This window comes from Oncorhynchus mykiss, chromosome 18 (assembly GCF_013265735.2).
Source record: "Oncorhynchus mykiss isolate Arlee chromosome 18, USDA_OmykA_1.1, whole genome shotgun sequence".
Classification (NCBI taxonomy): domain Eukaryota; kingdom Metazoa; phylum Chordata; class Actinopteri; order Salmoniformes; family Salmonidae; genus Oncorhynchus; species Oncorhynchus mykiss.
Window position 1 is genome coordinate 21,123,012 of NC_048582.1, and position 18,543 is coordinate 21,141,554.

Here is an 18,543-nt window from a genome sequence, read left to right on the forward strand (position 1 = left end):
ATTCGCTTGGTGCGAATCACCATGTAAGTGGTTAGCCAGCGCACTCTCCCCGAAAGCTCATTTATTTTCCTGCCAGAGCAGCGTGAGCTAGAAATGAAATTGAAAGCAAAAAAAAGGTTGTTTGCTTTTCTTTATTTCCATAATTGATCTGGGGGAAGCTGGTGATAAATGGAGGAGAGGAGGGGAGATGAGACGAAAGGATGTGCTTGGTCTCTTCAGTGTAACCAGAAGTTAGAAATGCTACTGTATGATTAATCCTCTGTCTATACAAGCTATTGTTTTCAAAAAGTAGTCTCTTCCTCTGCTGTATTTGTCTCTTCGACACCACATCTGACAAGAGGTTTAAGACTTGGTGGCTTCTGCCGTGACTAATTTTGCTTCCGTTAAAAACAAAAACAAGCAAACTGATTTGTTCCATACAGTGGACTTAATTTCCTGGCTGAAGATTACTTTCTAGTTTCAATCAATGCGTTGGAGCTTGAGATCATGATTTGTCAGAGAAGGCTGCTACCTATTTGTTGCTCTACATCACCGGAAGGTGGGTGGGAGATTCAAACATGAGTTTCCTTCTTGTTGCTTGGCAAAGGAAAAAACAACAACAATTGAACAGATAATTACAATACCTTAATTTCAACATATTGCGAAAACCCCCAAAAGCCCAGTAGCCATTTTCTATTGCAAGTATCTTCTTACAAACATATAACTTACACCAGGGTTTCGGTACACGTTTTGTTTTTTGCCCTAGCACTACACAGCTGATTCAAATAATCAAAGCTTGATGATGAGTTTCCTTCTTGTTTTTTTGGCAAAGGCAAAAAAAACAACAACAATTGAACAGATAATTACATTTCTTATTGGCTTGAATAGGCTCTCTAGAGCGTGCATTATTTAAATGATAATGCCTGAGAAGCCGTCGAGGGCCAGTAAAACGTGCCAATATGTCCCCCAAACAATCTTCAAGGGCATTATCACTTTTATACAATGGGTTACCACCATATTCAAATATTGATTGACATATTTTAATTGAAAACATTATTTTTATTAATTTATTCATACTATTTCATCTTTCGACAAGATATAGTCCCGATACAAATCTAGGGTTGCTACCCAAGCCGGATGGTTGTTCGTTCTATCGGTTCGGTTGCCAGAGACACGACCCAGTCATTCAGTTTTTTTTTTCTGTATCTATGGACATACTGGCTGGCAACTTTCTTATCCCTTGCTTGCTTGCTAGCTAGCGAATTACATCAACAGTGCAGCCAGAATAACAATAGTAGCTGCATTAGCATTTGTTTAAGCAGTTTTGTATTGACATTTATTTGGATACATCCATAACAATGAGCTAATGAGGCGCGATTTCGCCTGGCATAGAAAATGTGCTCTCTCGTAGGGACACTATTGTTCAGAGGAGCTAGCCAACAACACAACTAACACAATCACTTCAAACTGACACTGGAAAGACTGCAAACTAGCTGCTTTGCTTTGTTTTTCGTTTGACCTTTTTTCATTTAACATTTCTTTGTATAAATCCATAAAAGCGATGCCAGCTGATTCATGATGTCGACTGGCTGAGAAACATTGCCTGCCTGTCTGTCTTGTCCCGACTCCCAACACGTTCATTACTATGGGACAGCTGGAGATCAAATTTGAATATTGAAACAATGTTGCAAATGTCGGAGAGACAGACAGCAAGGTTTATACAAATCTCCGCTGTTTAAAACTAAATATTAGTCTAAAAGAAATGTGAGATAATGTGTAGATGTTTTTTATAGTGGAAATCCAGTTTATAAATTGCTTGGCTGGGCATTTTAACATCATAGATTTAGCCAGTGGTAACTTGTGGAATAGACGCCGGCTTGAATGCGGTTTTAACCAATCAGCATTCAGATTTAGACCCACCCGTTTTCTAATTTCCTGTAACACAAGGTAGAATTCAGTGGCTATAGTTCATTCTTACATATTGGGTTTGAGCTGCTTTTTAAAGCAAAATCGAATTGAAAACTTTATTGGTACTGTTGAATTTGATTTTCATAATAGGAAGCTAGGACTGATGGTTTGGTTAGCTAAACCACGGCAACAACTATAGCTATTAAGTTAACTTGCTAGCTACTTTAGTGGATGTTGAACACATTTCTACCTGAAAATTAACATGTTTCTAGTGACAATTGTGTTCAATTATAGCAATGGTATAAAATGGATAATCAACTCAGAGCTCTGTGTTCTCTGGAAGAATAATAGAATAATGTAACTCCATGGAAGGATACACCTTCCACATTGTCACAGATAGAACAAAGAGAACAATATTTCCCTGGATGTATAAATGGGAAGCATCCGGGTGGCGTTTCCACCCACTACCAAGCATGGTAGTGAGAGGAAGCCCACTGGCGGGCAGTGGGAGAAGATGGAACAAGATGGATATTGGCAGACATTCTGTAAATGTTCGCATCAATTAAACATTTGATCTAAATACATTTTTCTGTTCCCAAAACTAGAATTTGTTATGAACAGAGTGGACTTTACCTTTTGCAAAAGTAAAACAAAAAAATGCACTGTTTAGAATGAGTGCAAAGGCAAATTGCGTTATTGCACACACACACTTCACAGAGTAGGCGTTCCCTAACGGAAATATGCAGATGTATACTAGAATGTGTCATTAGCATATTGCTAGAGCGTGCTAGGCTCTGCCCACTATGATTAATTTGTTCACATTGGAAACGACAAGCTGTGGTCTATCTTGGTTTAGTTACAAAAGATCTTTGACGTCGTTCATTATTTTCCATAGAACTCATAGCCCCTCGTTGATTATCCCTTACGTAGACTCTACATAATCAACACTAACTACCCACACAACATGTGGGTGTATTTACAGTGTCCCGACTCAGAGCTCCACGAGCAACAACCACCACTTAATATCCCTCAATCTTTTATTTCATAATACAACGCATTGTGGATCCCTGTTGTGTATTTATTTGTTCCTCTATTCTTGTTTGTCCTTCCTTTCTCTCTCTCGCTTTCCTCTGACGGACTGACTGAAAGACACACGGACAGAGGGAGACATGCTGCAGCGATTTCTTCCAGTTGAATGAAGCGGGGGTCATGTGTGCCGTGGTGATCACCCGTCAAAATCCCTTGGGAGGATTATTGCGACTCAAATCAAGAAAATCGTGCAACTTTAAGGGTTGCATGGAGAGCCCGTTCAGGCTGGTCTGCCTGTGCTGACCGATTGGTTTCTCCCAGCTGGCTGCCTCTCTGATTTCTATATTCAAACATATGTGTGACGCTGCTTGCACCTTGCTCTGAGAAACAGCAGATTCATAGAATAACTCAACGGTCGACTGTGGCGGTAAAACTTGAAAATATCGTTGTGATCTTTTATCGATGAAACCAGTAAAACCTGACCTTAGAATTCAAGGTAGACTTAACCAGCATGGCTACCACAGCATTCTGCAGCGATACGCCATACCATCTGGTTTGCACTTAGTGGGACTATCATTTGTTTTTTAACAGGACAATGACCCAACACACCTCCAGGCTGTGTAAGGGTTATTTGACCAAGAAGGAGAGTGATGGTACTGCATCAGATTACTTGGCCTCCACAATCCCCGACCTCAACCCAATTGATATGGTTTGGGATGAGTTGGACCACAGAGTGAAGGAAAAGCAGCCAAAAAGGGCTCATCATTTGTTGGAACTCCTTCAAGACTGTCAAGGCAAGGGCTGATTTCAAGGTTTTACTGCTAACCTACAAAGCATTACATGGGCTTGCTCCTACCTATCTCTCTGATTTGGTCCTGCCGTACATACCTACACGTACGCTACGGTCACAAGACGCAGGCCTCCTAATTGTCCCTAGAATTTCTAAGCAAACAGCTGGAGGCAGGGCTTTCTCCTATAGAGCTCCATTTTTATGGAATGGTCTGCCTACCCATGTGAGAGACGCAAACTCAGAGAACTTTACCGAAGACTCATCTCTTCAGTGGGTCCTATGATTGAGTGTAGTCTGGCCCAGGAGTGTGAAGGTGAACGGAAAGGCTCTGGAGCAACGAACCGCCCTTGCTGTCTCTGCCTGGCCGGTTCCCCTCTTTCCACTGTGATTCTCTGCCTCTAACCCTATTACAGGGGCTGAGTCACTGGCTTACTGGGGCTCTTTCATACCGTCCCTAGGAGGGGTGCGTCACTTGAGTGGGTTGAGTCACTGATGTGATCTTTCTGTCTAGGTTGGCGCCCCCCCCTTGGGTTGTGCCGTGGCAGAGATCTTTGTGGGCTATACTCGGCCTTGTCTCAGGATGGTAAGTTGGTGGTTGAAGACATCCCTCTAGTGGTGTGGGGGCTGTGCATTGGCAAAGTGGGTGGGGTTATATCCTTCCTGTTTGGCCCTGTCCGGGGGTGTCATCGGATGGGGCCACAGTGTCTCCTGACCCCTCCTGTCTCAGCCTCCAGTATTTATGCTGCAGTAGTTTGTGTCGGGGGGCTAGGGTCAGTTTGTTATATCTGGAGTACTTCTCCTGTCCTATCCGGTGTCCTGTGTGAATTTAAGTATACTCTCTCTAATTCTCTCTTTCTTTCTCTCTCTCGGAGGACCTGAACCCTAGGACCATGCCTCAGGACTACCTGACATGATGACTCCTTGCTGTCCCCAATCCATCTGGCCGTGCTGCTGCTCCAGTTTCAACTGTTCTGCCTGTGATTATTATTACTTGACCATGCTGGTCATTTATGAACATTTGAACATCTTGGCCATGTTCTGTTACAATCTCCACCCGGCACAGCCAGAAGAGGACTGGCCACCCCACATAGCCTGGTTCCTCTCTAGGTTTCTTCCTAGGTTTTGGCCTTTCTAGGGAGTTTTTCCAAGCCACCGTGCTTCTACACCTGCATTGCTTGCTGTTTGGGGTTTTAGGCTGGGTTTCTGTAAAGCACTTTGAGATATCAGCTGATGTATGAAGGGCTATATAAATACATTTGATTTGATTTGACTGTTGGAAAAGCATTCCAGTTGAAGCTGGTTGAGAGAATGCCAAGAGTGTGCAAAGCTGTCATCAAGGCAAAGGGTGGCTACTTTGAAGAATCTCAAATGTGAAATATATTTTGATTTGTTTAACACTTTTTGAGTTACTACATGATTCCATGTGTTATTTCATAGTTTTGATGTCTTCACTATTATTCTACAATGTAGAAAATAGTACAAATAAAGATAAACCCTGGAATGAGTAAGTGTGTCCAAAATTTTGACTGGTAGTGTATATCTATTCTCCCCAGTCGGATAAACACTCCAAACAGTCTCTACCCGACTGCTCAGAGCCATCCTCATGGTCCTAAAGCACACCGTTGCATCGCTTTTATAAAATCACATTCCAATGATAAAACTGGGGGGGAACAGAAATGCATTTTCAGAATGTGCCCCCCGTCCCCAGTGAAAGTGGTGCCCCTGGAAACAATACAGAGACATCAATAAGCATTGATGACCCACGTTTGAAACTTTTTCAGCCAATAACAGCCCCAACTAGTTCCAATGAGCTGCCTAATCTCTCTTAAAGTAATCCCTCGAAGGAACCCAGAAGATCCCGGGCCTCTACAAACTTTAGGTGCCGAGCTACGCCGCATACTCCCACTACTTTACAAGAGAGAGAATGATTCATTCCAGCTGTAGACCTCTCTCTGTGTGCTGAGGTTTAAAAGATTTGTTTTGAGCCATGTTTAGTGGGTTTAGTGTTGCGACCCCACTCAAGGGGAGGGATCATCCCAACGTCTGTGTGTGTGATTGTGTTTCAGTGTTTGTGTGTGCTACAGGCTCTGTTTGCATGTGTGTGTGATTGTGCTACAGGCACTGTGTGTGTGTGTGTGTGTGTGTGTGTGGACTAGAAGCAGGGTGACTGGAGTGTAAAGTCACAGAGATCAGGAAGAATTGTGTTCTGAGCTATTCATCATTACAACAACATTCTACTTATGGAACCTCCTCTGTTTCAATTCAATTCTCATTGATAGTGAGTTTCTTCTCTCTCTGTCTCTCTCTCCCTCTCTCCCTCCCTCCTCCATATCTCACCAACCCTCACTATCCTTTTCACATTCCCTGATGGGCCTTCTCCTCTTTCTGCTTCTGGTCACTTTACTTACCTTGCTTTATCTTGATGTTACTCTGTTCTTCCTTTCCTCCTCCCTCTGTAGCTCTCTGGTACATCATCTCCATATCTGTTTTCTGTCCTTTCTCACTCACATAAATTATGACTCTTCTCTAGTTCACACACCTTCCCTTCCCCTTAGTCTTTATCTTACTCTCTCACACTCTCTATGTCAAACTCTCTTGCAACTTATCTAACTCTCTGGCCAAACACAGTCGCTCAGCTCTCTCTCTCAGAACTTTTTGGATCAGCCACAAAGCCGTGGCCTGAGTCCTGAATCACTGCTCGTGTTGCAATCCACACTCGGCTCCCAGGCACAACAGACTGCTCGCTCATTGGTCACACACTCCTTGTTCCTATGCAGAGACAACCTCCGCCACCCTCAACCCCTCCCCGCGCGCCCGCTTAGTTTCCGTTGTCCCAGTACAGTACACACACTCACCCTGACAGCTTTGCCATCTTCGCGAAACCAAAGACGTCCATGCGTTTGAGTTACGGCTGTAAAAACTCAGGCACTCCAGATGGCGATTAGATCCAGATTCAAATCCAGAGTAGGGAAAACCACATTTTCACAATCTCCATAATTAGGATTCAGTAAGTAAAGGTGCCAAAACATTGGAGAAGTCCAACAAGCAGAAGTGTCATTCCTTGCTGAAAGCGCAAAGCCTTAAGACCTGTCCTGCCTATCCAGAGTAAAGCCCTTGAGTGGGTATAGGGTGGGCCAGTGAAGGACCCCCCTCTGACTAGCCAGTCCGCTTTATCCCGCTCTCCTCCTGGCCGTGGTGGGCAACGCTGAGCCCTCTCTGGGTGGTCTCCATCTCAGCTCAACTGGAAGATTGTGCCGGTCCAGAGCTATATGGAGAATAAAAGCAAAGAAGGAGAGGGAGGTGATGAAGAGAAGGAGGGGGGGTGGAGGAGTGAGAGAGGGAGGGAAGGGAAGGGAAGGAAAGGAGGAGGGACTCAAATCACAAATCCCAGCACTCACACATCCTCCGCGGAGAAGAAAGGAGCCATCCGTCCCCCTGGTCTTCACCCCTTTACGAAAGTGAGAGGGGTGGAGAGAGATAGGGAGGGATGCTCGGAATTGCCTGGGGAGGGCGGAGTGCAGCAGAGGAATGGAAAGAGAGAGATGTGTCGAGCGTTGGGAGAGGAGAGGAGCGCTGACTCTGCAGAACGAGAGAGAGGGAGGGAGGCTGGCGGGAGCAGGACCCTGTCTCTCTGGTTTATTTGTGTTGCTAAGTGAGCCACAGCAACCACACTGCCATATAGAAAGAACACCAGCACACTGCTAACTTTCATATAATTACAAACCTGAAACAGAGCTATGCCTGACGACTCTTTGATGAGCCTCAGAAATATATGTAGTTACATATGAGCAGAGATACAACCGTTAGGACTGTTTGCGTTTTGTGTAATTACTCCTTGACATGCTTTGTAGGCATTTTATGTACGTCGATTTCACACTGCTCTCTCTCTCACTAGCTCTCTCTCTCTCACACACACACACCATCAAACAGGAACGCATAAGTCCATTAGGACCCATCCTCATTCACCCTGAAGCAGTGACGGTGGTCCTGCAGATGGTCCAGGGAGCAACAGGATGCTCTACCTTCTGTGAGTGAGCCCACAGGGGCCAAGGACAAAACATGGCAGCCATATGAACGTGCCTCTCAGCAGCAACACACTGTAATCGAATTCAAAACAGCCTAAGTCTATTTTACCACACCATGTAATACAATTCAACACACAAACCCAATGTAACACAACCAAAAGGCAAGTCTGTTCAGTTCTGCTCTGATTGTTTCTGTGCTGTGGTGTTTTTACTGCATATCAGCCTGGGTGTCTGTTTCTACTCACATGCCAACTCCTTATGGAATTGTCAAGCGTTGTTTGGCATGACAAAGAGTGACAATTTTGGCATGAAAGCACAGACAGACTGGCATTCAGGCTAGCCAGGCTAGCCTTCTGTTAAATGATATTGTTCTAATTGTATATTTTATTACACCATATTATTTCAATCTTTCCTCATTCCTTTTCGACCTATATCCTCTTTTTCCTATATTAACTAATAGCTTAGATCTGTTTCTGATGCCCTGTACTGTGTCATTCTGTTCGAGGGTAGAATCAGGGGTGAAAGTAAGCTGGAACGGTCCCATATGGAGTACAGGCAAAATAAATAGCGGGGTAACCCAAACCGGTGACACGTGAGTCTATCACAATAATTAAAACAGATTCCCAAAAAACTGTAGGCTATTACAGTATTTATCAATGCCCGCATGCGAGATGTGAGCCGCATGAAAAATGAGCAAATAGACTTGACAACTGGTGGAATATGCTCCAAAATGCAGTGTTATTCGATGATATCACTGAAATGTTGCCAAGATGAGTGGCCGATATCACTGAAATGTTGCCAAGATGAGTGGCTGAGACCGCAGCAGTGTACGCATCACTACAGGTTACAAGACTTGTGTAGGCTTAATTAATGGATGACAATCACAGAAAGTCATAACACTTTTTGCCGTTTTGTAAGTGGTGTCTTTGAATTTATCAAATGGCACTATATGGATGGATGGCAGAATATAAGTAGCATAATAGTTGGAATAGTAACTGTCTGGACACTGACTGTAGGCCTCACATGTAGCTTATTATAATATTAACTGCTGTGTTCCTCACGGTAAAATGATAGACCAAAATGGTCCTTTTGTCTCGGGAACAGGAGTGGATAAAACATTTTTTTCTCTTTCAGCATCTTGAGAGAATGAGCGCCCGCTTAGGGATCTGTTGTATAGCCGAAGAAGGCCATTTCTTTCAATGACATAAAAGATGACAGTATTTCATTTTCAACCACATAAAATATGCAACCAAGATGAACTGAAATACTATCAGAAACATGTTGGATCGTTTTCAGTTTTCCTATATGTAATCCCATGATTAGGTGATGCACTCTGCTGAAATCGCTCAGATATTTCATGGTAGCTAAAATTCTAATAGTTTGCCTAATTTCAGTTTATGTGACAAAACAAGCGAGTATAGCATAGATAATCATTGTACAATCTAAACCGCTGTGAAATATATTTTCCATAACCAAAAATATTGTATTTTCAGCTGTTTGAAGGGGGTGCACAAAACCTCAACTTAAGAAAGGGAAGCATAGAAATAGCACACATAAAACAGATTTACCGTTTCTTAGACTTGCTTTCAATGAGATTGACAGGTCTATAACTCATAGTTCTATGTGAATTTGATTGGGCTGCCCTAAAAGTTACATATTGAAGCTTTAAAGTGTGTGGGCACATATAGAAGGTCCCCATACCGGGAACCCATAGGTAGAATTTAGGGTCAGTATTCATGAAGCGTCTCAGTGTGCTGATCAAGTCCCCCCCCTGTCCATATCATCGTATTGATTATGATCTAAAATACATAACTGATCCTAGATTAGGACTCCTACACTGAGATGCACAGGTTCAGGTCTGTCCTTATTGTGTCAGTTATATTAGCGGCCCCTTTACACAGCTCATCTCCTCAGCACCAGAACACACACCCACCACTGTCCTGGGGTCAGTGTACATTCTCCATCCACAGTCAACACAGGCTATGTTAACATGTTCAACCTGATCCCAGACCTGTATACCTTTTTTTGACCTGGGGTTACTTTCAACAAAGTCAAACTGATCTCACACCTGTATGGGTGTCTATTGTGAAAGTGACTTGTTACGCCAAGAGGTCCAAGCACTTGCTGAACTTTGAACTGCTCCTGGAAACAAGGCTGCAGAACCCTTCATTCATCCCATGGAGGTTGATGGCTCAATGCTGTATGCCATTCTCTGCGTCCCCCCGTGAATCAAAGGCGCACTAAGAACAGAGCGTCCCTTTTCTAAAAACAGAGCATCGGGAAGCGAAGTTAAAACAGCGCTTTAAGTCAGGCAGTGGAGAAGACAGCTTTGATGTGGGAGAGAGGCTCTTTTATGTCACATCCATTTTTTATGAGGACCCCAGCGTTTCCTGAAGAGCTCTACCTGTGTTTGAGCGCTGTCTCCAGGGGCCGCCGTGACAACCCATCTCAAAGACGAGCCTGAAGCGTAAAACTCTTTCTCACATCTGTAGCCTTTTCAAACATAGGCAACACAGAGAGTGTCATGTAGATTCCAAGAGGTTAAACTTTCTTCTTGATGATCTTTTCTGTGTTGAATGGGTGGGATGCAGACACAAAGCATATTTAGAGACCATATTCAGACCATATACCAGGGGTGCAACTTTCCCTGGGGACATGCCTTCCCCACATTCTGAAATTGCATTTCTGTCCCTCACAGTTTTATAATTGGAATGGCTTCGGTGTGCTTTAGGGCCATGCGGACGCCCCCGAACGGTTGGGTAGGCTGTTTGGAGTGTTAATCAGATTGGATACAAATATTTTTTTATATGCCCCCCCTATTTCTTTTTTTCATTTTTTTTTTACCCCTTTTTCTCCCCAATTTCGTGGTATTCAATTGTTGTAGTAGCTACTATCTTGTCTCATCGCTACAACTCCCGTACGGGCTCGGGAGAGACGAAGGTTGGAAGTCATGCATCCTCCGATACACAACCCAACCAGCTGCACTGCTTCTTAACACAGCGCGCATCCAACCCGGAAGCCAGCCGCACCAATGTGTCGGAGGCTACACCGTGCACCTGGCAACCTTGGTTAGCGCGCACTGCGCCCGGCGCGCCACAGGAGTTGCTGGTGCGCGATGAGACAAGGACATCCCTACCGACCAAGCCCTCCCTAACCCGGACGACGCTAGGCCAATTGTGCGTCGCCCCATGGACCTCCCGGTCGCGGCCGGTTACGACAGAGCCTGGGCACGAACCCAGGGACTCTGATGGCACAGCTGGTGCTGCAGTACAGCGCCCTTAAAACCTCTTGAACCTCTGGGGGCAATATTTCATTTTTGGATGAAAAACGCTCCCGTTTTAAGCGCAATATTTTGTCACGAAAAGATGCTCGACTATGCATATAATTGACGGCTTTGGAAAGAAAACACTCTGACGTTTCCAAATCTGCAAAGATATTGTCTGTGAGTGCCCCAGAACTGATGCTACAGGCGAAACCAAGATGAAACTTCAAACTGGAAGTGAGCAAAAGTTGAGGCGCTGTTTTCCATTGTCTCCTTATATGGCTGTGAATGCGCCAGGAACGAGCCTACACTTTCTGCCGTTTCCCTAAGGTGTCTGCAGCATTGTGACGTATTTGTAGGCCTAACATTGGAAGATTGGCCATAAGAGACTACATTTACCAGGTGTCCGCCCGGTGTCCTTTGTCGAAATTGGTGCGTAATCTTCAGCTGCAAGCATTCTTCCATGGGATTCAGAGGAGAAAGCAGACTTCCACAAACGATATATCATCGAAGAGATATGTGAAAAACACCTTGAGGATTGATTCTAAACAATGTTTGCCATGTTTCAGTCGATATTATGGAGTTAATTTGGAAAAAAGTTTGGCGTTTTTTTTTTTTTTTTCTCGTTTTTGAACAAAACTGAGCGATTTCTCCTACACAAAGAGTCTTTTTGGAAAAACTGAACATTTGCTATCTAACTGAGAGTCTCCTCATTGAAAACATCCAAAGTTCTTCAAAGGTAAATGATTTTATTTGAATGCTTTTCTTGTTTTTGTGAAAATGTTGCCCGCTAAATGCTACACCTAGCTATCAATACTGTTACACAAATGCTTGTTTTGCTATGGTTGAAAAGCATATTTTGAAAATCTGAGATGACAGTGTTGTTAACAAAAGGCTAAGCTTGAGAGCTAGCATAATTATTTAATTTCATTTGCGATTTTCATGAATAGTTAACGTTGCGTTATGGTAATGAGCTTGAGGCTGTATTCACGATCCCGGATCCGGGATGGCTAGTATCAAGAGTTAATTAACCACTGCGCCACCCGGGAGGCCTCGCCCCCCCTATTTCTAAAACCAAAGTCGCGCCCCTGCCATAGACCACACCATGAAAGTCAACTCAGCTTTTGGAACTTCTGCGATCCAAAGAATCCATCCATACAGGAAGCCAAGAGCCTCTACATCAAAGTTACACAAGACACAAGAGACCTTCTAGCACTAAGCCCTGGACTTGGGTTTAATAGACCGCCTGCACTGATTCTAAACCTTATAGGGCCAAGGGACGTGCTCAGCGGTGCTCGTCTAGATAGAACGTCAATGATGCTTTGTGTTGCAGGGAGATAAGGAAGACGTGCTCGGCTACACTGTCCACAGGGGGAAACCAATATACCCAAGGTCACAACGGGAGACTGTGTGTGTTTTATTAAAAACCACATTAGTATTTTGCTTTGGTATTCTCCTTGTGACCCAAGGGATGGTCCAGAATGTTGAAAACTGAAAACAAACAGCTATGGGCCTGGGAAAAGAGTTAGATGTATGTTCTTGTAGGGTTGCTATAATATGCATGCAAGGTTATATAGCACTATGAATTATATCAGCTCACACACACAGGGATCGTATGTAGTTGCAGTAGTAAAACCTGAACCTGCAGATGCCTTATGATGTGCAGGAAGGTTATAGCAATACAAATGAACACAGCCACTCAGAGTAGAAGTGCTGATCTAGGATCAGTTCCACATTTGATGTAGTAATGAATAACATTACATGGACCTGACCCTAAATTAGCAGTCCGACTCTCAGACGCTTTGAGGATACGGTCCCAGGTCAGGTAGCTACACTTTGATTGTAATATAATTAAATAATACGAGTGATAAAAGAACAACCACAAGATGAACTATTCAAATACCGTAGTACGTAATGCTCCTTTTGTAAATCTTTTTTTCCATGAGGGGGGTATTGGAAAGCCAAAGTGACTTGGAGCATTTCTTAACGAGACATCTATTGTTTGATCAGGATGACTTTGTAATTGTGTCTCATGCGATTGACAGAGGCTGATTCACTTCTACAGTATTACGTAACAACGCCCCAAGCTCCCGCATCTTATCCATAGTCTGTCAGTTCTCCCTCCAAATGGGTGTATTGAAAATCACATTTAAAGACACAGTCTGTAAGCTTTCCAGTCATTTCAATTAAGGACGTATAATGTCATGTACACTAATAGGATCTGTATGAACTTATCATAACTAAAGGACCTATATTCCCGTGTTTTGGTTGTCAAGTGCTATTTGCATGTGAAAATATCATGGAGGACACATTTGCATCATTGTTGGTGGTCCACTCTTTGGATTGGTACAGTATGACCATCCTACAGAGTGCGATTTTATAGTGGCATTCAATTAAAGAGCAGCGCTGGTAATGAATGTTAACAAAGGAATCTACACAATGTCATGTGGCTAATTCATCAGCAGTGATGCCTTGTCTCTGCTCTTACATGACTGGCTGGCAGCGCTCTCTCACCTAGAGTACATATCACATATCTCTCCATCTCATGATTAATGAGCTTTATTATTAACATGACATAATGTACACTGAAGTGTTCTGTACACTTTGTACTGCAGCTCCCAAATGGCACCCAGTTCCCTATATAGTGCACTACTTTTGACCAGAGACCTATGGGCCCTAGTCAAAAGTAGTGCACTATATAGGGAACAGAGTGCTATTTGGGACACACTCTAACTCTACACAGTGGAACTGCAATGGGTACTGTGTGGTACCAATTCTCCATTAACTAACTGGTTTCTTTGGCGTTGGATCATCAACAGTCCATAATAGATAGTGTATTGGAGTAACTGCTTTGCTTTCTAAACCTTATAGTAACAATACACTTCAAATGATTGAGAATGTCTTCCAGAACAACTATACAACTAAACCCACCAAAGTAGTAGCAGCAGCTGTATTAGTCGTCTGGGCCCAGATCTGTCTGGGTGACTGTGTGAATAGCAACATGTTTGACATGACAATGACCATAGCAGTTTCCAGCACAAATAGATCTGGGACCAGGCTACAATAGTAGTCAATCAATCACATTTATTTATAGAGCTCTTTTTAGTAGTCATAATAGTAGTAGTAGTAGTAGTAGTCATAGCCGTGGGAAGAATTTTGGGGGTGGGGGTTACTACAGACGGCTATATCGGTCTGCTAATACACGACTACTAAAGGCCCAGTGCACTAATTTTGTGAAGAAAATAATCATTTTCAGGGGGTGCTAAGGGTGCGACTATGGTAGGTGCTATCTAGAATCTAAAAGGGTTCTTCGGCTGACCCCATAGGAGAACCCTTTTTGGTTCCAGGTAGAACTCTTTTGGGTTCCATGTAGAACCCTTTCTACATGGAAACCAAAAGGGTTCTACATGCAACCAAAAAGAGTTCTACCTGGAACCAAAAAGGGTTCTCCTATTGGGGAAGCCGAAGTACCCTTTTGGAACCCTTTTTGTCTGGCTTCTCTGAAGACCCTGCAGTAATTATTAGGGATAAAGTGCATGTCGGCCTTCTGTGTCCTGTCTAAACAATAAGATCATAGATTTGCGCACCCCATCTCCCGTAATCCAAGCAGCAATGTCTTCTTTCCTTATCAGGAAGCCTGCTGCCTAATCCCCAGACAACACTGTAGCCATTCCCTCCAGAGAGATAGAGTGGGAGATGGAGAGAGAAATAGAGGGGGGGGGGGGGGCATCCAAACAGTGCTGGAGTGATTCTCTGCTCCCCTGACAGATATAAAGAGAAGGATCTCATGTAGTCTGGGAAATCCCAGACCTAGGGCAACAGTACTAGGTCTGGGTAACATGGTGGGTTTTCTGGACCATTTCTAGATGGGATTTAAAAAAAAACACTCATGGGGAAGGTGCTCTTCAGAAAGACAACTCCCAACAAATCACGAGTCTGCGTAGGCGGTGTTTAAAATTAGAGCGGGAATTGTGCTGTTGAAAAATAATCCCCTTGAAAACATGACAGAGACAAACACAATGTGGACGCAGATAGCTAGACTTATTATAGCCGCAGCCAGTCAGTGGTTGAACGCTTGTAACCCTAACTTTAGCTGTCTTGGCGCATCAAAAAATAAATAAACACTCACTTGCGAAATACACTCATTGATAATATCCTCCACAAGTGCCAACTAGCTAGCTACCAATTTTATGTCTGGTGAGGATGTTTACACCAGGGCACATACGGATAAGGCTCTAGGCGGGTTTCCGGCATGTCCATTTCCACCTGGCCCAACCGACGATTGTACCTGTGGACACGTGTATGCTGGAACATTGTTAATGTGGGAGACAACCTGTCTACCTAGAGAGATCGAATGCCCTATTCAAGACCAACTCACCTGTCTTTGGCAAAAATTATCTGACCAGCCAGCAACTTTAGAGTAATATAACGTAGACTGGGCTTAAGAATAGGCCTGTGACTGGTATGCCATTACCTCTGTCTGACCACAACAATATGCTGGGTCCATGCTTATGTCTGGGTCCAGAGCACTGTGAATATATTAACACTACCAAGAATGTCTAATGTTTTGATTGCAATTGTAGGCTATCGCTAATACCATTTCAAATGACAAAACCTTCCAGAAATAAGCTATACAGTAACGCTTCAGTACCAGTTATGGCCTCTTGTCTAACTCTCTGTGGATTGATAGTCCAAACACATCATAACACTAAAAACCTCTACCTGTCTTGAAAGAAAGAACAACTTTCATCTCTCAATCTCTCTTATCTCTCTATTCAAGCAAATGCACATCAATAAATTATACCTGCAGGGAACGAAAAGCTTTTGATCCTGACTTGGCAGTAGAGTCAAGCGAAAGCTATAACTTTGTGAATTTCCCTCTTGGAGGGAAAGTATATCTTTTTTTATGGATTACCGGCGTTCGGGGCCTTCTCTTTCTCTCTCCCCTGACTCATGCAGTCTGTGACATCGAGGAGGGTAGATCAGCGACGTATGGTTGCTGTCAGAATACTAAATGAATAGCAGAGCTCCATGTGGCACGTTTAGATACGACAGAGTCACAGAGCCACAGCCATTTATCACTGCTTCACAGTCTGGATGAGAGTGTCACAGTCTGCTTGTCACCCCACATTCAGAACCACTGCAGAGGAAGAGAGGGTACACACACACACACACAGGCGCACAGCCATGCATGGAAGCAGGGACACATGCAAACACACACACTAATTCAAAATGCATGTACACACATAGACTCTAAGACGTGCACATACTGACATTTCCTAAATACTGAATCTAGACCTGCTGCATGTCAGACCAATGCCAGATTAAACATGTGGACACTCTCTTTATATGCTGACCCCAGACCAGAATCTGAATGTCAGACATTGAAATTCTGTGAAAAAACATGCTCTGTATTCAGAGCCAGTTGGCGGTGCTCTCTCTGCATGTCAGCTCTCCACTTGAGAGCACTTCATTTTGCATTCTACACTAGGGGCTTTTTCTCCAAACTATGTTTTGATGTCTTTATTAAAATCTTACTCAAGGACAGATTTACACTGGACCCATTTGGTAGCGATGAATTGAAATACAAAACCAACAAAATACCTTTTTGAGCCGGAGAAGAGTATATTAAGGCAAGAGTTGAACCTTTGATCTGGTCTATTGGTGGCAAATGAAGCTATCTGATCCATTGTGTGAGAACCAGACTAAACATGGTCTGCTCTGCCTCATGAAAAGATCTCTGACAGTTTGCAAACATCAGGAGCCTTTCATAGATCAACACTGTAAATCCCCACTTAGCATGAGTTGTAGACCCATTTACGCTATGGACTCTATCCGTAAGGCTGACATGGATGCTAAAATCCTTCTTACTGGAAGATTATGATCACGGGACACAGGAACCCATCGGCTTGCCATTGTGTGGACACAGTGTTTCCCCCAACGTCATTCATCTCAATCTGTCCTATTTCCTACTTATCACGGGAACTGTAATGGGCACTCTTATTGCATCCATGGGGGACTGAGAAGACTATGATTGGCTGATGAGAGTGTACACACAGTGTCATGGGAATGTAAGCGAGTACATCATGTATTTGTCTAATCCCACACTTCTAAAATGATCATGTTGTTGGTGATGTATATCGAGATGCTGTTTCTTTTGTTTAGGAAAACTGCCAAACTGCCATCAAGGCTTCTCTTTTTGGGGGTACGATGAGTGAGTCAGATGTTCCCAACACCTTTCTATTGCCCACAGCAATCACCATGTTGAAATGACTTTCGATAGGTCAAACACACAGCCACCACACCAGAAAAAAATATCTCGTCCCTGTTAGCTTTTGGATTAGCACTGGGTTAACAAGCTCTGTAGGGCAGACAACCACAAGCGCTCCGTGCTAATGAGTGACAAGTGGGCTAACCTGACCCCAGCATGTCTGTGTAAGCCAGCTCTATAGTATTGACAGTTCTGCGAGAGTCTGCACTCCCTAGTGATTCAGTGGTCAGCATGGTCAATGTGTGGTCAACAGCTTTAACCGCGTCAGGTCCAGACACCATGACGGTTCACAAACAGGGGGAGGAGTTTGAGGTAAAGAGACGCTGACTGTATTCGGATGTGGACGCCTCTGCAGTGTAAACCAATCGGCCTTGACCGCTTTGGCCGCCGGCCTGGCCCAGCGACATCTAAAGCAGCATCCCATAATGCACCAGGCTCCAGAGCCGGACAGACATGAGATTAGGGGATGCAAGATTCAGCGCTATAGATGCCTGCCAGCTCTGTGGCGACATCCATGTGTCTGGAGACCGCACTGAACAGTTGGGTCTATTGAACGCCCTCCTGTTTTACACGTTTTATAAGACATGTTTTATAAGAAATGATCAATCAATTATTAGGAGTTATCAATGTGTCAACACATCTGCATTTCCTGTTGAAACTACCAATGGTAGAAAGGAGTGAAACAAGAAAGAGAAATGGCTGGTGACTGCCCTTACACACCTTTAAAATATCCTCACAAACAATACAAATACCCACACGCACATTTCATTTATCTGGTTTCTAGGCCACATGTTTCATGGGGAGTGACCCTTCACCCAATCGTTGTAATCCTCCACAACGATGTGTGATCTCGCAATCTCTTTTTCAAAGTCATGTGATCAAGAACACTGGTGTGTCCTGTACTCCGTGGTCTTGGTCATATTATGTAACCTGTAGTCACAATCCTACCGGATGTAACCATATGTCACAAGAATAATGTTCTTGAAACATCAAAATATGTCACTGGTTATGATTGAATATCGGGACAAAGGTTTGGCATTATTCCAATAATCTACAGTATATTCATGTATTCCTATTTTACCCCTTCATTGAACTGAGATAATTCTTTGGACATTGCCAATATATGTAGCTCTGAGATTTATGTTTCATAAATACAATGACCTTTACAGAAAATATAAAATGGGTGACTCTAAAGGTCAACATGATTAAAATGTTAATTCTAAAGTGATTAATATACAATACCAGTCAAAAGTTTGGACACACCTACTCATTCAAGGTG